This window comes from Oncorhynchus kisutch, linkage group LG21 (assembly GCF_002021735.2).
Source record: "Oncorhynchus kisutch isolate 150728-3 linkage group LG21, Okis_V2, whole genome shotgun sequence".
Lineage (NCBI taxonomy): Eukaryota > Metazoa > Chordata > Actinopteri > Salmoniformes > Salmonidae > Oncorhynchus > Oncorhynchus kisutch.
Window position 1 is genome coordinate 29,486,021 of NC_034194.2, and position 21,897 is coordinate 29,507,917.

Below are 21,897 nucleotides of genomic sequence, written 5' to 3' on the forward strand. Positions count from 1 at the left end.
TTTTCTTAGTCAACCTTGTGTTCTGTTTCTTTGTGCTCTTGAATGTGTAGCCTTGTTTCTTTGTGTTCTTAAACATAGCCCTGTCTTTCATTTTTGTTCATTGATTTCACCTGTTAGTTACTCACCTGATCTCATCAGCTCCTTATTTAGTTCAGTTCATTCTATTTGTGCCGTTGAGGTATTGTTCATTTTCACTCTACTAAGCCTTTTCCTGGCTTGTTTGTGAGAAGCAGTTATATCCTTCAGTCCTAGTTTTGATTCACCTACCTGTGCATGACCATTGCCTGCCGGTGACCACGATTCCTACCTTCAGCGAAGGCGAAATTAACACCTGCCGCACTCTCCCAGACTATTCATTACAGTTTGAAGTGATTGTGTTAGCTGTGGTGTTGGCTGGCTCCTCTGAACAAGTGTCCTGACCAGAGCACATTTTCTATGCCAGATGAAATCGTGTATCATTAGCTCATTGTTATGGATTTATCCAAATGTCACTAGAAAACCGCTTAAACAAACGCAAAAGCAGCTACATGGCTGTTATTCTGTCTGCACTGTTTGACGTGACTGTAAAGTTAGCCGTAGTTGGCTAGCTAGCAAGCAAGGGATAAGAATGCTGCGAAACAGTATGGCAATGGAACATTTTGAACAAGCGCCTCCATAGATTCAGAACAAAAATACTTAACGTCTGGGTCTCTGGCAACTGAACCGACCAGCTGGCTTGAGTAGCAACCTTAGATTTGTGTCGGGACTACATCTCATGGAAGGATGACATAGTATGAGTAAATTCATTTTTTTTTAAATCTGAAAGAAAATGTAAATCATTATTTGAATATGTTGGTAACCCGTTATATAAAAGTGAATAATGCCCCCGAAGCCGGTGTTTGGAGGATATATTGGCACGGTTTGCCGGCCCTCAACTTCGTCTGGGCCTACAGTAACAATACCCATGCCATATCATCAACACTGGCTTCTCAGGCATTATCACTTAAATAAAACACACTGCCATTTCTATCCCAACTAGAATGTCATTATCTCTGAGTTTTGGGTGTCAACATGGCGCCCAATAGAATTAGTGCATCTCAAACAAGGTTAGCCTGAAACTCGATCTATGGCCTGTAGCTCTGTGTCTTTGTACAGCAGTGACACAACTAATCGTACCCTAATGACGGTCCTCTCGCTGGACATGAAGACACAAACACACACATGTAGGGGCTGTCTCCTTTATGGCATTTAGAAATCATTGCGTTATTCAGGGCATACACGCCCACACACACAAAGACGTACACACACACCATCATTTCCGTTAGTCGGTAATAGCCAGCTTCAGACAAGATACATCAGATAAGATTTTTTTTTTTTTAAAGCCGAGAGAAGAAGAAATCCCATGGCAAAATAATGATTTTTAGCCTCTTCATTGATGGGTAAAACAGTCGGTGTAAATACATTTGACTGGTCATGCTTATATGTTCATTTGCATAATTTAGTGGAATTAAATTGCCGCCTGTGTACAGTATATTTGTTATGTATCTTATTTATCACACGCGTTATTTATAGAGATACAGAGCCTTTAATTGGAAAATTTGTCAGACAGTGCAAGAGCTGCTTCTGTAGCATCTTGTGGTGCTTTCAAGACGTCTGGGAACTCTGGAAAATACGAGGTCAAATCATGACCTTGCCAGGTCGCAGTTGTAAATGAGAACTTTTTCTCAACTAGCCTACCTGGTTAAATAAAGGTGTTCTCAACTAGCCTACCTGGTTAATTAAAGGTGTTCTCAACTAGCCTACTTGGTTAAATAAAGGTGTTCTCAACTAGCCTACCTGGTTAAATAAAGGTGTTCTCAACTAGCCTACCTGGTTAAATAAAGGTGAAATACATTTTTTAAATGATGTCAGTGATCTTCAGTTCGGAAAGTCAGAGCTCTACAAAGAGGACTGAGTTCCCGAGTTGGAATTCCGAGTTGGATGACCGTTCAAAATCATTTCCCCAGTCCTTGTTCCTAGTTTTCTTGAACGCACTGACGTCGGTAGTTGGAGATTTCCAAGTTCCCAGTTGTTTTGAATGCGGCATCAAATGTCAATGGAAGGCCGGCTTCATCAGCACACCACTGCAATGAGTTGGAGGCTGTATGGATTCTGAAAACATATACTTAAATGGTTTGAAACCTGAATGTTTTAATACATATGAGACATGTCTTACCTTGCTTCAAATTAGCCTATTAGATCTTTCAGCATTTCTAATGGATGTTTTCATGTCTGTCACATGAAACCGCTCGCATGTGCAGTACCCCTTTAACACTGGTGTTGTCCTGCTAATTGCATTATGGAAGGAACATTCACACGTCGCCTCCTGCCTTGTGTGCATTGCTGCGGTTATAACGTGAATAAACGTTCTGATCTGTTGCATCAGCCTCATTGCTTTTTAACAGGTTTTTTATGTATCCTGGGCCTGCTGGTTGTATGATTTTGGGATCTATCATCCCACAACTGTCCCAGAGTCTGTTTGGAATAGGCTATTTCTTTCTCGACAAGCTGCCCAATAGAATATGTAGCCTAAACATTTCTACTATAGTAAATTGACATAGGCTAGTGATTTTGCTGTTTGTTACTCATCTTGTTGGCTGAGGAAAAGTACATGTGGACAGTTATTCTAACATGTTCAAAGTGCACATCAGAATTCAGTAAGGAAAACCAGACATCGCTGCATCCTCGACTTGCATGTTCTGTTAATATGCATGACAATATTTTAAATGTGATTTTGGTCATTCTGAGGACCGTGGGTGGACGCCATAATCAGGTCTCAAAGTCTGTTGTGAGTGTGTGTCAGTCTGCTGTGAGTGTGTGTGTTAGTCTGCTGTGAGTGTGTGTCAGTCTGCTGTGAGTGTGTGTGTTAGTCTGCTGTGAGTGTGTGTGTTAGTCTGCTGTGAGTGTGTGTGTTAGTCTGCTGTGAGAGTGTCAGTCTGCTGTGAGTGTGTGTGTTAGTCTGCTGTGAGAGTGTGTCAGTCTGCTGTGAGTGTGTGTGTTAGTCTGCTGTGAGTGTGTGTGTTAGTCTGCTGTGAGTGTGTGTGTTAGTCTGCTGTGAGTGTGTGTGTTAGTCTGCTGTGAGTGTGTGTGTTAGTCTGCTGTGAGAGTGTGTCAGTCTGCTGTGAGTGTGTGTGTTAGTCTGTTGTGAGTGTGTGTTAGTCTGCTGTGAGTGTGTGTCAGTCTGTTGTGAGTGTGTGTCAGTCTGTTGTGAGTGTGTGTCAGTCTGTTGTGAGTGTGTGTCAGTCTGTTGTGAGTGTGTGTTAGTCTGCTGTGAGTGTGTGTCAGTCTGTTGTGAGTGTGTGTTAGTCTGCTGTGAGTGTGTGTCAGTCTGCTGTGAGTGTGTGTGTCAGTCTGCTGTGAGTGTGTGTGTCAGTCTGCTGTGAGTGTGTGTGTCAGTCTGCTGTGAGTGTGTGTGTCAGTCTGCTGTGAGTGGGTGTGTTAGTCTGCTGTGAGTGGGTGTGTTAGTCTGCTGTGAGTGGGTGTGTTAGTCTGTTGTGAGTGTGTGTGTGTCAGTCTGCTGTGAGTGTGTGTGTGTCAGTCTGCTGTGAGTGTGTGTTAGTCTGTTGTGAGTGTGTTTCAGTCTGCTGTGAGTGTGTGTGTTAGTTTGCTGTGAGTGTGTGTGTTAGTCTGCTGTGAGTGTGTGTTAGTCTGCTGTGAGTGTGTGTGTTAGTCTGTTGTGAGTGTGTTTCAGTCTGCTGTGAGTGTGTTTCAGTCTGCTGTGAGTGTGTTTCAGTCTGCTGTGAGTGTGTGTGTTAGTCTGCTGTGAGTGTGTGTTAGTCTGCTGTGAGTGTGTGTTAGTCTGCTGTGAGTGTCACACACAGCACACTCCCTCACCATGTCCTCCCGCCCATGTTTCCCCTCTCTTACTCAATCAGGCCAGTTTGCTGGGGGATGGCAGATCTAGGACTGGATGTACCACACACACAGACACACACCAAGATAAGGATCAGTAATCAGTAGTCTTCAGTGAGGGGGATCCCTAAACACAGAGGGAAAACAACGAGTCTTTTAACTAGGACAGCCTGGTTACTTTGGATTTTGATTCCTTTGTGTATTAACTTAGTGTGTATTTGTGTGGCGCTGCTAGTTATGTGGCCTCTACCCTGCTAGGACTCACCAGAGACTGGGTGGGTGGAGAGCTTTGGTGAATCTCTGCCAAGCTTCTGGTGAATCTAGTACACAAACTGTTCATTGACACATTTTTGACATCTTGATTAAAGTTTGCTAGGAGAGGTTAAAAAGGGAGAACATGGTTGTCTGATTTTAGCCTCTGAAACATTGAATACCCACTGGGAAAAGACGTCAGATCACCATTTTGGTTGATATTTGAGTTTACTTGTCAACCAACATATATCCACCTTGAAATAAACCACAGAGCTGGCTTGGCATGGCTAACTATGGGTGGTTGCTGGTAGGCTACAAGTGTAGAATAGCAATAGAATGACATGAGCTAGTGAGCAACACTACTGATCTGTGTGTTTGTGGCTAGTGTTATGAGAAGTAGATCATTTATCAGGGGCTTGTTTTACTTCTCAGATAGAAAATAGTAGCAAGCAACTGTCCATGGTGGCCCTGGTTGACTGGCTTGTCTCTCTTTACATACCGTCTGTAATCACAGTTAACAAAAGAGATCATTAGCCAGGTTTTGAAAAGACCAAACCTCAACTCTTTGTTTAGAAAACAATGATCAACCCTGTTATGATTAAAAAACAGCATAATTCTAGACAAGCTGGAGGTCTCCCGTGGACTTGGCTGTAAGTGTGTGTGTGTGTGTTGATAATAGCTGTTGCGCAGGCTGATAGGCTAATAGAAGGCCTGCAGGAGACGACTGTGTTGATTAACATGGCAGACGTGCCTCGCCGACACACAGACACACACATGCTTAAATATGCTAATCAGGAAGGATTCTTCCAGAGTCTGCTCTCAGCTCACAGAACTCCCACAGAGCAACAGATGGTGAAGAAGGGCAGTGTGTGTGTGTGTGTGTGTGTGTGTGTGTGTGTGTGTGTGTGTGTGTGTGTGTGTGACCTTCATTTAACTAGGCAAGTCTTATTTACAATGACAGCCTACCCCGGCCAAACCCGAATGATGCTGGGCCAATGCTGCCCTATGGGACTCCCAATCAAGGCCGGATGTGATACAGCCTGGATTTGAACCAGGGACTGTAGTGACGCCTCTTGCATTGAGATGCAGTGCCTTAGACCACTGCGTCCATGTGTGTGTTAAATATTTAACTGTACTAGAATGATTAAAAGGCCGCTACAATATGTAAGATTGATATCGGTATCGTGTTTTTTGGCAAAGAAAATATTGGATATCGGTATCGGCCAAAAATGTCATATCGTTGTATTTTTTTTTACTGCAGTGGGCTAAATCAGGGTCACAGAGTGATTCTGGTAGTTTTTACCATGTCAGATATAGAGTTGAAATGTATTACATTTGGCATCTGTTTGACATAGAAACACCAGATTTTCATTTTTAAAATAATAATCTTTATTAATTATGAAAAATATGAATAACATTCCACCCATGAGGCCAAAGAGGGCGCTTTGGTCATTGACTGCTACACAGCCCTTTTCTCTATGTCTTCCAAATATTGATCGATTGTATCTCTCTATGTATCATCTAAGTTCCTCAGACGATGTAAGAAGACCAGGTGTGTGACGTGCACGGGGATCTCTCTCATTGACTGACGACCATAATTGCTTTAGGTCAAAGGTCAATTTGGAGACTCTTAGTCTGGTGGTGTTGAGTCATCCCTCTGTCCTTAGGGACATGTTCTTGTGGGTGCGTGTGTCCTTCGGGACTTCCCTTCCCATTAGACATCAATAAATCAGGAATACTAATGATGACAGAAGGATGTACTGGGAAACATTTCCTGCAACCCATCACCGGTCTGCTGCCGGCTGATGCTCTAATAGGTTTAGGCACTTTAGGAACATCTCTGTGTTTGTGTGTGTGTGTTTTTGTGTTGGCTCAAACACCAGACGTTTCCCACTCTCCCACACTCCGTCTCTCCATCGCCAACTCTCCCATACTCCGTCTCTCCATCTCTCACACTCCGTCTCTCCATCTCTCACACGCCGTCTCTCCATCTCCCACACTCTGTCTCTCCATCTCCCACACTCCATCTCTCCATCTCCCACTCTCCCACACTCAGCCTCTCCATCTCCCACACTCCGTCTCTCCATCTCCCACTCTCCCACACTCCGTCTCTCCATCTCCCACACTCTGTCTCTCCATCTCCCACACTCCGTCTCTCCGTCTCCCACTCTCCCATGCTCCGTCTCTCCATCTCCCACACTCTGTCTCTCCATCTCCCACACGCCATCTCTCCATCTCCCACTCTCCCATGCTCCGTCTCTCCATCTCCCACATTCCGTCTCTCCATCTCCCACACTCCGTCTCTCCATCTCCCATACTCCGTCTCTCCATCTCCCACTCTCCCATGCTCCGTCTCTCCATCTTCCATGCTCCGTCGCTCCATCTCCCACGCTCCGTCTCTCCATCTCCCATTCTCCCTCACTCTGTCTCTCAATCTCCCACACTCCGTCTCTCCATCTCCCATTCTCCCACACTCTGTCTCTCCATCTCCCACTCTCCCCCACTCCATCTCCCACACTCCGTCTCTCCATCTCCCACTCTCCCACACTCGGCCTCTCCATCTCCCACTCTCCCACACTCGGTCTCTACATCTCCCACTCTCCCATGCTCCGTCTCTCCATCTCCCACACTCCATCTCCCACTCTCACACACTCCGTCTCTCCATCTCCCACTCTCCCACACTCTGTCTCTCCATCTCCCACTCTCCCACACTCCGTCTCTCCATCTCCCACACTCCGTCTCTCCATCTCCCACACTCCGTCTCTCCATCTCCCACACTCCGTCTCTCCATCTCCCACACTCCGTCTCTCCATCTCCCACACTCCGTCTCTCCATCTCCCACACTCCGCCTCTCCATCTCCCACACTCCATCTCTCACTCTCCCACACTCCATCTCTTCATCTCCCATTCTCCCACACTTGGTCTCTCCATCTCCCACACTCCGTCTCTCCATCTCCCACACTCCATCTCTCCATCTCCCATTCTCCCACACTTGGTCTCTCCATCTCCCACACTCTGTCTCTCCATCTCCCACACTCCGTCTCTCCATCTCCCACTCTCCCACACTCGGCCTCTCCATCTCCCACTCTCCCACACTCGGTCTCTACATCTCCCACTCTCCCATGCTCCGTCTCTCCATCTCCCACACTCCATCTCCCACTCTCACACACTCCGTCTCTCCATCTCCCACTCTCCCACACTCTGTCTCTCCATCTCCCACTCTCCCACACTCCGTCTCTCCATCTCCCACACTCCGTCTCTCATCTCCCACACTCCATCTCTCCATCTCCCACACTCCATCTTTCCATCTCCCACACTCCGCCTCTCCATCTCCCACACTCCATCTCTCACTCTCCCACACTCCATCTCTTCATCTCCCATTCTCCCACACTTGGTCTCTCCATCTCCCTCACTCCGTCTCTCCATCTCCCACACTCCGTCTCCCACACTCCGTCTCCCCATTTCCCACTCTCCCACACTCGGTCTCTCCATCTCCCATTCTCCCACACTCCGCCTCTCCATCTCCCACACTCCGTATCTCCGTCTCCCACACTCCGTCTCTCCATCTCCCACTCTCCCTCATCACTCCGTCTCTCCATCTCCCACACTCCGTCTCTCCATCTCCCACTCTCCCACACTCCGTCTCTCCATCTCCCACACTCTGTCTCTCCATCTCCCACACTCCGTCTCTCCATCTCCCACACTCCGTCTCTCCATCTCCCACTCTCCCATGCTCCGTTTCTCCATCTCCCACACTCCGTCTCTCCATCTCCCAAACTCTGTCTCTCCACCTCCCACACTCCGTCTCTCCATCTCCCACTCTCCCATGCTCCGTTTCTCCATCTCCCACACTCCGTCTCTCCATCTCCCACTCTCCCATGCTCCGCCTCTCCATCTCCCACACTCCGTCTCTCCATCTCCCACACTCCGTCTCTCCATCTCCCACACTCCGTCTCTCCATCTCCCACTCTCCCTCACTCCGTCTCTCCATCTCCCACACTCCCACACTCCGTCTTTCCATCTCCCACTCTCCCATGCTCCGTCTCTCCATCTCCAACACTCTGTCTCTCCATCTCCCACACTCCGTCTCTCCATCTCCCACTCTCCCACACTCCGTCTCTCCATCTCCCACTCTCCCACACTCCGTCTCTCCATCTCCCACACTCCCTCTCTCCATCTCCCACACTCCGCCTCTCCATCTCCCACACTCCATCTCTCACTCTCCCACACTCCATCTCTTCATCTCCCATTCTCCCACACTTGGTCTCTCCATCTCCCACACTCCGTCTCTCCATCTCCCACACTCCGTCTCTCCATCTCCCACACTCCGTCTCTCCATCTCCCACTCTCCCATGCTCCGTCTCTCCATCTTCCATGCTCCGTCGCTCCATCTCCCACGCTCCGTCTCTCCATCTCCCATTCTCCCTCACTCTGTCTCTCAATCTCCCACACTCCGTCTCTCCATCTCCCATTCTCCCACACTCTGTCTCTCCATCTCCCACTCTCCCCCACTCCATCTCCCACACTCCGTCTCTCCATCTGCCACTCTCCCACACTCGGCCTCTCCATCTCCCACTCTCCCACACTCTGTCTCTCCATCTCCCACTCTCCCACACTCCGTCTCTCCATCTCCCACACTCCGTCTCTCCATCTCCCACACTCCGTCTCTCCATCTCCCACATTCCATCTCTCACTCTCCCACACTCCATCTCTTCATCTCCCATTCTCCCACACTTGGTCTCTCCATCTCCCACACTCTGTCTCTCCATCTCCCACACTCCGTCTCTCCATCTCCCACACTCCATCGCTCCATCTCCCATTCTCCCACACTTGGTCTCTCCATCTCCCACACTCTGTCTCTCCATCTCCCACACTCCGTCTCTCCATCTCCCACTCTCCCACACTCGGCCTCTCCATCTCCCACTCTCCCACACTCGGTCTCTACATCTCCCACTCTCCCATGCTCCGTCTCTCCATCTCCCACACTCCATCTCCCACTCTCACACACTCCGTCTCTCCATCTCCCACTCTCCCACACTCTGTCTCTCCATCTCCCACACTCCGTCTCTCCATCTCCCACACTCCATCTCTCCATCTCCCACACTCCATCTTTCCATCTCCCACACTCCGCCTCTCCATCTCCCACACTCCGTCTCCCACACTCCGTCTCGCCATTTCCCACTCTCCCACACTCGGTCTCTCCATCTCCCATTCTCCCACACTCCGCCTCTCCATCTCCCACACTCCGTATCTCCGTCTCCCACACTCCGTCTCTCCATCTCCCACTCTCCCTCATCACTCCGTCTCTCCATCTCCCACACTCCGTCTCTCCATCTCCCACTCTCCCACTCTCCGTCTCTCCATCTCCCACACTCTGTCTCTCCATCTCCCACACTCCGTCTCTCCATCTCCCACACTCCGTCTCTCCATCTCCCACTCTCCCATGCTCCGTTTCTCCATCTCCCACACTCCGTCTCTCCATCTCCCACACTCTGTCTCTCCATCTCCCACACTCCGTCTCTCCATCTCCCACTCTCCCACACTCGGCCTCTCCATCTCCCACTCTCCCACACTCGGTCTCTACATCTCCCACTCTCCCATGCTCCGTCTCTCCATCTCCCACACTCCATCTCTCACTCTCCCACACTCCATCTCTTCATCTCCCATTCTCCCACACTTGGTCTCTCCATCTCCCACACTCTGTCTCTCTATCTCCCACACTCCGTCTCTCCATCTCCCACACTCCATCTCTCCATCTCCCATTCTCCCACACTTGGTCTCTCCATCTCCCACACTCCATCTCTCCATCTCCCACACTCCATCTTTCCATCTCCCACACTCCGCCTCTCCATCTCCCACACTCCGTCTCCCACACTCCGTCTCGCCATTTCCCACTCTCCCACACTCGGTCTCTCCATCTCCCATTCTCCCACACTCCGCCTCTCCATCTCCCACACTCCGTATCTCCGTCTCCCACACTCCGTCTCTCCATCTCCCACTCTCCCTCATCACTCCGTCTCTCCATCTCCCACACTCCGTCTCTCCATCTCCCACTCTCCCACTCTCCGTCTCTCCATCTCCCACACTCTGTCTCTCCATCTCCCACACTCCGTCTCTCCATCTCCCACACTCCGTCTCTCCATCTCCCACTCTCCCATGCTCCGTTTCTCCATCTCCCACACTCCGTCTCTCCATCTCCCACACTCTGTCTCTCCATCTCCCACACTCCGTCTCTCCATCTCCCACTCTCCCACACTCGGCCTCTCCATCTCCCACTCTCCCACACTCGGTCTCTACATCTCCCACTCTCCCATGCTCCGTCTCTCCATCTCCCACACTCCATCTCTCACTCTCCCACACTCCATCTCTTCATCTCCCATTCTCCCACACTTGGTCTCTCCATCTCCCACACTCTGTCTCTCTATCTCCCACACTCCGTCTCTCCATCTCCCACACTCCATCTCTCCATCTCCCATTCTCCCACACTTGGTCTCTCCATCTCCCACACTCCATCTCTCCATCTCCCACACTCCATCTTTCCATCTCCCACACTCCGCCTCTCCATCTCCCACACTCCGTCTCCCACACTCCGTCTCGCCATTTCCCACTCTCCCACACTCGGTCTCTCCATCTCCCATTCTCCCACACTCCGCCTCTCCATCTCCCACACTCCGTATCTCCGTCTCCCACACTCCGTCTCTCCATCTCCCACTCTCCCTCATCACTCCGTCTCTCCATCTCCCACACTCCGTCTCTCCATCTCCCACTCTCCCACTCTCCGTCTCTCCATCTCCCACACTCTGTCTCTCCATCTCCCACACTCCGTCTCTCCATCTCCCACACTCCGTCTCTCCATCTCCCACTCTCCCATGCTCCGTTTCTCCATCTCCCACACTCCGTCTCTCCATCTCCCACACTCTGTCTCTCCATCTCCCACACTCCGTCTCTCCATCTCCCACTCTCCCACACTCGGCCTCTCCATCTCCCACTCTCCCACACTCGGTCTCTACATCTCCCACTCTCCCATGCTCCGTCTCTCCATCTCCCACACTCCATCTCTCACTCTCCCACACTCCATCTCTTCATCTCCCATTCTCCCACACTTGGTCTCTCCATCTCCCACACTCTGTCTCTCTATCTCCCACACTCCGTCTCTCCATCTCCCACACTCCATCTCTCCATCTCCCATTCTCCCACACTTGGTCTCTCCATCTCCCACACTCTGTCTCTCCATCTCCCACACTCCGTCTCTCCATCTCCCACTCTCCCACACTCGGCCTCTCCATCTCCCACTCTCCCACACTCGGTCTCTACATCTCCCACTCTCCCATGCTCCGTCTCTCCATCTCCCACACTCCATCTCCCACTCTCACACACTCCGTCTCTCCATCTCCCACTCTCCCACACTCTGTCTCTCCATCTCCCACTCTCCCACACTCCGTCTCTCCAACTCCCACACTCCGTCTCTCCATCTCCCACACTCCATCTCTCCATCTCCCACACTCCGCCTCTCCATCTCCCACACTCCGTATCTCCGTCTCCCACACTCCGTCTCTCCATCTCCCACTCTCCCTCATCACTCCGTCTCTCCATCTCCCACACTCCGTCTCTCAATCTCCCACTCTCCCACACTCTGTCTCTCCATCTCCCACACTCCGTCTCTCCATCTCCCACACTCCGTCTCTCCATCTCCCACACTCCGTCTCTCCATCTCCCACTCTCCCTCACTCCGCCTCTCCATCTCCCACACTCCGTATCTCCGTCTCCCACACTCCGTCTCTCCATCTCCCACTCTCCCATGCTCCGCCTCTCCATCTCCCACACTCCGTCTCTCCATCTCCCACACTCCGTCTCTCCATCTCCCACACTCCGTCTCTCCATCTCCCACTCTCCCTCACTCCGTCTCTCCATCTCCCACACTCCCACACTCCGTCTTTCCATCTCCCACTCTCCCATGCTCCGTCTCTCCATCTCCCACACTCTCTCTCCATCTCCCACTCTCCCATGCTCCGTTTCTCCATCTCCCACACTCCGTCTCTCCATCTCCCAAACTCTGTCTCTCCACCTCCCACACTCCGTCTCTCCATCTCCCACTCTCCCATGCTCCGTTTCTCCATCTCCCACTCTCCCATGCTCCGCCTCTCCATCTCCCACACTCCGTCTCTCCATCTCCCACACTCCGTCTCTCCATCTCCCACACTCCGTCTCTCCATCTCCCACTCTCCCTCACTCCGTCTCTCCATCTCCCACACTCCCACACTCCGTCTTTCCATCTCCCACTCTCCCATGCTCCGTCTCTCCATCTCCCACACTCTGTCTCTCCATCTCCCACACTCCGTCTCTCCATCTCCCACTCTCCCACACTCCGTCTCTCCATCTCCCACTCTCCCACACTCCGTCTCTCCATCTCCCACACTCCCTCTCTCCATCTCCCACACTCCGCCTCTCCATCTCCCACACTCCATCTCTCACTCTCCCACACTCCATCTCTTCATCTCCCATTCTCCCACACTTGGTCTCTCCATCTCCCACACTCCGTCTCTCCATCTCCCACACTCCGTCTCTCCATCTCCCACACTCCGTCTCTCCATCTCCCACTCTCCCATGCTCCGTCTCTCCATCTTCCATGCTCCGTCGCTCCATCTCCCACGCTCCGTCTCTCCATCTCCCATTCTCCCTCACTCTGTCTCTCAATCTCCCACACTCCGTCTCTCCATCTCCCATTCTCCCACACTCTGTCTCTCCATCTCCCACTCTCCCCCACTCCATCTCCCACACTCCGTCTCTCCATCTCCCACTCTCCCACACTCGGCCTCTCCATCTCCCACTCTCCCACACTCTGTCTCTCCATCTCCCACTCTCCCACACTCCGTCTCTCCATCTCCCACACTCCGTCTCTCCATCTCCCACATTCCATCTCTCACTCTCCCACACTCCATCTCTTCATCTCCCATTCTCCCACACTTGGTCTCTCCATCTCCCACACTCTGTCTCTCCATCTCCCACACTCCGTCTCTCCATCTCCCACACTCCATCGCTCCATCTCCCATTCTCCCACACTTGGTCTCTCCATCTCCCACACTCTGTCTCTCCATCTCCCACACTCCGTCTCTCCATCTCCCACTCTCCCACACTCGGCCTCTCCATCTCCCACTCTCCCACACTCGGTCTCTACATCTCCCACTCTCCCATGCTCCGTCTCTCCATCTCCCACTCTCCATCTCCCACTCTCCCACACTCCGTCTCTCCATCTCCCACTCTCCCACACTCCGTCTCTCCATCTCCCACACTCCCTCTCTCCATCTCCCACACTCCGCCTCTCCATCTCCCACACTCCATCTCTCACTCTCCCACACTCCATCTCTTCATCTCCCATTCTCCCACACTTGGTCTCTCCATCTCCCACACTCCGTCTCTCCATCTCCCACACTCCGTCTCTCCATCTCCCACACTCCGTCTCTCCATCTCCCACTCTCCCATGCTCCGTCTCTCCATCTTCCATGCTCCGTCGCTCCATCTCCCACGCTCCGTCTCTCCATCTCCCATTCTCCCTCACTCTGTCTCTCAATCTCCCACACTCCGTCTCTCCATCTCCCATTCTCCCACACTCTGTCTCTCCATCTCCCACTCTCCCCCACTCCATCTCCCACACTCCGTCTCTCCATCTCCCACTCTCCCACACTCGGCCTCTCCATCTCCCACTCTCCCACACTCTGTCTCTCCATCTCCCACTCTCCCACACTCCGTCTCTCCATCTCCCACACTCCGTCTCTCCATCTCCCACACTCCGTCTCTCCATCTCCCACATTCCATCTCTCACTCTCCCACACTCCATCTCTTCATCTCCCATTCTCCCACACTTGGTCTCTCCATCTCCCACACTCTGTCTCTCCATCTCCCACACTCCGTCTCTCCATCTCCCACACTCCATCGCTCCATCTCCCATTCTCCCACACTTGGTCTCTCCATCTCCCACACTCTGTCTCTCCATCTCCCACACTCCGTCTCTCCATCTCCCACTCTCCCACCCTCCGTCTCTCCATCTCCCACACTCCCATGCTCCGTCCGGACTGAGTCCACACACACACACACACACACACACACACACACACACACACACACACACACACACACACACACACACACACACACACACACACACACACACACACACACACACACACACACACAGAGACAGCTGCCAGTGACTCAGGCAGCTAATGGAAAACAAACCTTAGATCCACACAGTTGTGTATATCAGACCATGGGATCTGATTGTTCTGTGTGTTAATGTTGGCTGCTTACTCAATCAATCATGCCAGAGACTAGCAGATAGTTGAGTCATTCCACATTAAGCCATAACCATTATTGTGATTGGTCTGACAGGCGTTTATAGTGGTTTTATTTATGGTGACTTTAATATAGTATCTAGCAATAGGCAAGGGAGGTTTGATATAACCCCTGTTTGTTTTTACATTTACAGATGCTGGATGACTGACTCCTGTAGGGAACGCTGTGGTTCCCCAGGTGTGCTCTTAGCAGTCCTGTTTGTGTTTACATTTACAGATGCTGCATGACTGACTCCTGTAGGGAACGCTGTGGTTCCCCAGGTGTGCTCTTAGCAGTCCTGTTTGTTTTTACATTTACAGATGCTGGATGACTGACTCCTGTAGGGAACGCTGTGGTTCCCCAGGTGTGCTCTTAGCAGTCCTGTTTGTGTTTACATTTACAGATGCTGCATGACTGACTCCTGTAGGGAACGCTGTGGTTCCCCAGGTGTGCTCTTAGCAGTCCTGTTTGTGTTTACATTTACAGATGCTGCATGACTGACTCCTGTAGGGAACGCTGTGGTTCCCCAGGTGTGCTCTTAGCAGTCCTGTTTGTATTTACATTTACAGATGCTGCATCACTGACTCCTGTAGGGAACGCTGTGGTTCCCCAGGTGTGCTCTTAGCAGTCCTGTTTGTGTTTACATTTACAGATGCTGCATGACTGACTCCTGTAGGGAATGCTGTGGTTCCCCAGGTGTGCTCTTAGCAGTCCTGTTTGTGTTTACATTTACAGATGCTGCATGACTGACTCCTGTAGGGAACGCTGTGATTCCCCGGGTGTGCTCTTAGCAGTCCTTTTTGTGTTTACATTTACAGATGCTGCATGACTGACTCCTGTAGGGAACGCTGTGGTTCCCCAGGTGTGCTCTTAGCAGTCCTGTTTGTGTTTACATTTACAGATGCTGCATGACTGACTCCTGTAGGGAACGCTGTGGTTCCCCAGGTGTGCTCTTAGCAGTCCTGTTTGTGTTTACATTTACAGATGCTGCATGACTGACTCCTGTAGGGAACGCTGTGGTTCCCCAGGTGTGCTCTTAGCAGTCCTGTTTGTGTTTACATTTACAGATGCTGCATGACTGACTCCTGTAGGGAACGCTGTGGTTCCCCAGGTGTGCTCTTAGCAGTCCTGTTTGTGTTTACATTTACAGATGCTGCATGACTGACTCCTGTAGGGAACGCTGTGGTTCCCCAGGTGTGCTCTTAGCAGTCCTGTTTGTGTTTACATTTACAGATGCTGCATGACTGACTCCTGTAGGGAACGCTGTGGTTCCCCAGGTGTGCTCTTAGCAGTCCTGTTTGTGTTTACATTTACAGATGCTGCATGACTGACTCCTGTAGGGAACGCTGTGGTTCCCCAGGTGTGCTCTTAGCAGTCCTGTTTGTGTTTACATTTACAGATGCTGCATGACTGACTCCTGTAGGGAACGCTGTGGTTCCCCAGGTGTGCTCTTAGCAGTCCTGTTTGTGTTTACATTTACAGATGCTGCATGACTGACTCCTGTAGGGAACGCTGTGGTTCCCCAGGTGTGCTCTTAGCAGTCCTGTTTGTGTTTACATTTACAGATGCTGCATGACTGACTCCTGTAGGGAACGCTGTGGTTCCCCAGGTAACCTCTTAGCAGTCCTGTTTGTGTTTACATTTACAGATGCTGCATGCCTGACTCCTGTAGGGAACGCTGTGGTTCCCCAGGTGTGCTCTTAGCAGTCCTGTTTGTGTTTACATTTACAGATGCTGCATGACTGACTCCTGTAGGGAACGCTGTGGTTCCCCAGGTGTGCTCTTAGCAGTCCTGTTTGTGTTTACATTTACAGATGCTGCATGACTGACTCCTGTAGGGAACGCTGTGGTTCCCCAGGTGTGCTCTTAGCAGTCCTGTTTGTGTTTACATTTACAGATGCTGCATGACTGACTCCTGTAGGGAACGCTGTGGTTCCCCAGGTGTGCTCTTAGCAGTCCTGTTTGTGTTTACATTTACAGATGCTGCATGACTGACTCCTGTAGGGAACGCTGTGGTTCCCCAGGTGTGCTCTTAGCAGTCCTGTTTGTGTTTACATTTACAGATGCTGCATGACTGACTCCTGTAGGGAACGCTGTGGTTCCCAAGGTGTGCTCTTAGCAGTCCTGTTTGTGTTTACATTTACAGATGCTGCATCACTGACTCCTGTGTGGTGATGGATGGGGAACTCAGAGGAGGGAGCCATGCTCCAGTCAAAACCAACACACACAAACTCAACAAACACACACACACTTAGCAGATCTCCACTACGCACTGAGAGAGGAATGTAAAGTTATGAAAGAAGGGACCCTGACAACCAGGGGTCTCCTTCTCTTCTTTCTCCAGACAAATATATGACTCCCACCTGCACTCTCTACCCCACTCCATCCAAGGTGTGTGTGTGTGTGTGTCTGTGTCTGTGTCTGTGTGTCTGTCTGTGTGTGTGTGTGTGTGTCTGTGTGTGTGTGTCTGTGTCTGTGTGTGTGTGTCAGTGTCTGTGTCTGTGTGTGTGTGTCTGTGTGTGTGTCTGTGTGTGTGTCTGTGTGTGTGTCTGTGTGTCTGTGTGTGTGTGTGTGTGCGTAGGTGTCTACACTGACTTTTTTCACTGGTGGCAATGGTTTGGTCAAAATTTCTTCTGATAATAATGACCTGACCTGTCCCATAATGTACCTAGATTCCGTACAGAATCAGGCTAGTAATGACTAGCCATCATTTAAATGAGCTTGCCCTTGCAGGGCTTGACATTCAGGGAAATGTGCCAGAAGGAAAAGAATACTAGTCCGGTTAAGCAGATGCATCATTTAAAAGTTCTATTTCATTTGCGGACTGAGCAAGTAGCCTATAGACTCTACTCTCCGTACACATAGAATTGTGTTGATTGTTTGGAGGGACAATTGGTAAATATGCCAAAATGAACACAGCATATATTTATTAACGTATCATGATAAAATATTGTAGTCATGCAACATGTGAGATGTGAATAGGAAACATTTCAAACCAAAGTCAGCGTGTATTTTCTCTCGCTTCAGCTCAAATGATTTTTTACGTGGTTGCGGCATATTTCTATGTATACTTTCTGTTGAAGCATCGATGCATCATTTAAACCGAGTACTCATTCTACTCCGACCTTCCCTTGTTCCAATGTGAATGATAGTATGCATTTTGGACTCTACTCCGACCTTCCCTTGTTCCAATGTGAATGATAGTATGCATTTTGGACTCTACTCCGACCCTCCCTTGTTCCAATGTGAATGATAGTATGCATTTTGGACTCTACTCCGACCCTCCCTTGTTCCAATGTGAATGATAGTATGCATTTTGGACTCTACTCCGACCTTCCCTTGTTCCAATGTGAATGATAGTATGCATTTTGGACTCTACTCCGACCCTCCCTTGTTCCAATGTGAATGATAGTATGCATTTTGGACTCTACTCCGACCCTCCCTTGTTCCAATGTGAATGATAGTATGCATTTTGGACTCTACTCCGACCCTCCCTTGTTCCAATGTGAATGATAGTATGCATTTTGGACTCTACTCCGACCTTCCCTTGTTCCAATGTGAATGATAGTATGCATTTTGGACTCTACTCCGACCCTCCCTTGTTCCAATGTGAATGATAGTATGCATTTTGGACTCTACTCCGACCCTCCCTTGTTCCAATGTGAATGATAGTATGCATTTTGGACTCTACTCCGACCCTCCCTTGTTCCAATGTGAATGATAGTATGCATTTTGGACTCTACTCCGACCTTCCCTTGTTCCAATGTGAATGATAGTATGCATTTTGGACTCTACTCCGATCTTCCCTTGTTCCAATGTGAATGATAGTATGCATTTTGGACTCTACTCCGACCTTCCCTTGTTCCAATGTGAATGATAGTATGCATTTTGGACTCTACTCCGACCTTCCCTTGTTCCAATGTGAATGATAGTATGCATTTTGGACTCTACTCCGACCCTCCCTTGTTCCAATGTGAATGATAGTATGCATTTTGGACTCTACTCCGACCTTCCCTTGTTCCAATGTGAATGATAGTATGCATTTGGACTCTACTCCGACCTTCCCTTGTTCCCATGTGAATGATAGTATGCATTTTGGACTCTACTCCGACCCTCCTTGTTCCCATGTGAATGATAGTATGCATTTTGGACTCTACTCCGACCTTCCCTTGTTCCAATGTGAATGATAGTATGCATTTTGGACTCTACTCCAACCTTCCCTTGTTCCAATGTGAATGATAGTATGCATTTTGGACTCTACTCCGACCCTCCCTTGTTCCCATGTGAATGATAGTATGCATTTTGGACTCTACTCCGACCTTCCCTTGTTCCAATGTGAATGATAGTATGCATTTTGGACTCTACTCCAACCCTCCCTTGTTCCAATGTGAATGATAGTATGCATTTTGGACTCTACTCCGACCTTCCCTTGTTCCAATGTGAATGATAGTATGCATTTTGGACTCTACTCCGACCCTCCCTTGTTCCAATGTGAATGATAGTATGCATTTTGGACTCTACTCCGACCCTCCCTTGTTCCAATGTGAATGATAGTATGCATTTTGGACTCTACTCCGACCCTCCCTTGTTCCAATGTGAATGATAGTATGCATTTTGGACTCTACTCTGACCCTCCCTTGTTCCAATGTGAATGATAGTATGCATTTTGGACTCTACTCCGACCCTCCCTTGTTCCAATGTGAATGATAGTATGCATTTTGGACTCTACTCTGACCCTCCCTTGTTCCAATGTGAATGATAGTATGCATTTTGGACTCTACTCCGACCCTCCCTTGTTCCAATGTGAATGATAGTATGCATTTTGGACTCTACTCCGACCCTCCCTTGTTCCAATGTGAATGATAGTATGCATTTTGGACTCTACTCTGACCCTCCCTTGTTCCAATGTGAATGATAGTATGCATTTTGGACTATACTCTGACCCTCCCTTGTTCCAATGTGAATGATAGTATGCATTTTGGACTCTACTCCGACCCTCCCTTGTTCCAATGTGAATGATAGTATGCCTTTTGGACTCTACTCCAACCCTCCCTTGTTCCAATGTGAATGATAGTATGCATTTTGGACTCTACTCCGACCCTCCCTTGTTCCAATGTGAATGATAGTATGCCTTTTGGACTCTACTCCAACCCTCCCTTGTTCCAATGTGAATGATAGTATGCCTTTTGGACTCTACTCCGACCCTCCCTTGTTCCAATGTGAATGATAGTATGCCTTTTGGACTCTACTCCAACCCTCCCTTGTTCCAATGTGAATGATAGTATGCATTTTGGACTCTACTCCAACCCTCCCTTGTTCCAATGTGAATGATAGTATGCATTTTGAGAAACACCTACATCAGGAGACCACTTTTGAAGTCTGGAACAATACAAAAAAAAAGCGAACATATAGAATTTTTTAAGATGGTCATACCATGTATCATTGTGCTATTTAATTAGAAATTATAGGACCACTAGGTATAAAAAATATATATAACAAATATTTGATTAAACATTGAATTTGGACTTGCTGCCATTAGCCCGTAGAAACACATTGAATAAACACATTCATACATGGCAAACAAATAGTAAAACAACATTGTAAAAGGGAAGTATGTTTTGAAGTGTCTGTCCTATATCTGAGAGATATAAGAAAGCTCAGAAATGGGTTTTGATAAATCTTTACACATATTTAACCCCTTTTTTGGGTGGTTACAGAACGTCCATACTTCCATACATTTTTTAAAGTGGTATTGTGTGACCAAGGACTTGTGAGGCTTGTGGGAGTCTTGTGAGGCTTGTGGGGGATTGTAGAGGAAAACTGAGAACCCCATCGTGTTCACGAGACCCAAATGGTTCGGACAACAGAAAAATACTTAAATACATGTCATTTTGTCCTTGAAACATTTAATGTAAATACTGTAGGATTCCATTCCTATGGAGGACTGCTCCTTCTGGGGAGTGCCAGTAAGGCCAACCGGGGGCTTCAAAGCCCCTCACTGGCCAATACACAGCATCAGCCATCCAGGGTTTACATATATCATTCATTTTTGTACTGTGCAATGTACAGTGTAGGCTACATGTGATGTCAGAGTTTGCGAAACAAATGCCCCGTGATTGATACAAATCAGCATGATATAATTGTCAGGTAGTCCTACTTTTCAGTCCACGTTAAAATGGAAAGATTTTTGTGGAAAGCCTTTAGAAATGATCATTCAGACAGTGCATGATGACTGAAATGCACATCGGACCAAACCGTTTGAATACCTGGTCTGCATACCCATTGTTGCCTACCTGTTTGAGTAAGTCTTTATAATAAAGGAATAGCATATTGTGAACCAAAAACTAACATAACCAGCAACAATAACAAAAAAGTAGCACCCTAGCAACCAATGAAAAACCGTGTTACACTGCCAATTCAAAGGGTTCAAAGTGTTTTGGTTGTAGTTGTGTGTTTGTGTGTGAGGGGGAGGGAGGGGGAGTGTATGCGTTTGGGAGTAGGGACAGAGTGTTCCTAGTAAAATATTCCTTAAAAGCCATTTTAGGTTCATTAGGAGTAGAAGACAGCCAGGTTACCTCTTAACAGGAAGGAGAGCCCAGCATGATATTGTAGGTACTAGCTATGACAGACATCTTTACAAGTTGAGTACAAGGAAAGGTCAGTTTACACAGCAAGGTGCACAACACAGATGGAAGAACAGGTGAAGGGTCGGTTTGAATTGCATTCTTGGTGGTTTCCAACTTCTCTAAATGTCAGGACTGTTAATTATTAGTCTGGGATTCGGTGACAATGGATCTGGGTGAATTTGACAGCCATATTTGCTCAGAGTAAGGGAGTTAGCGCTATTTTTGGTGTCGAGCAGCACATGTACTGTAGGATTTACATAATCTCACTGAAACACCACATCCTGCTGTGTGTGTGTGTGTGTGTGTGTGTGTGTGTGTGTGTGTGTGTGTGTGTGTGTGTGTGTGTGTGTGTGTGTGTGTGTGTGTGTGTGTGTGTGTGTGTGTGTGTGTGTGTGTGTGTGTGTGTGTGTGCGTGTGTGTGTGTGTGTGGTGTGTTGCTCACTGTTTTGCTTTAGCTCCAGATATAGTTGAGACTGCAACTACCTTCTACTCTGTCTGTCTTTCTCTCTCACCTACTCTGTCTTTCTCTCACCTACTCTGTCTTTTCTCTCTCCTACTCTGTCTTTCTCTTATACACACATGGTGCTCACTTAGAATGTTGCAAACAAATGGATGTAAATGTACTACTGGATTGTAATCCATGTGACTTTGCTATTACTCTGTCGCCAGCCCACACCTACTTACTCCCTCTTCTTCTTTCTTTTCTTTCTTTTCTTTCTTTCTTCTTTCTTTCTTTCTTTCTTTTCTTTCTTCTTTCTTTCTTTCTTTCTTTCTTTCTTTCTTTCTTTCTTTCTTTCTTTCTTTCTTTCTTTTCTTTCTT

At 48.8% G+C, this 21,897-nt stretch overlaps 1 protein-coding gene across 1 annotated transcript in view; it reads left to right on the forward strand.

Annotated features, from left to right (window-relative positions):
- Positions 1–21,897, forward strand: part of LOC109866240 (1-phosphatidylinositol 4,5-bisphosphate phosphodiesterase beta-4) — a 138,266-nt gene that overhangs the window by 63,457 nt on the left and 52,912 nt on the right. The window lies entirely within an intron of this gene.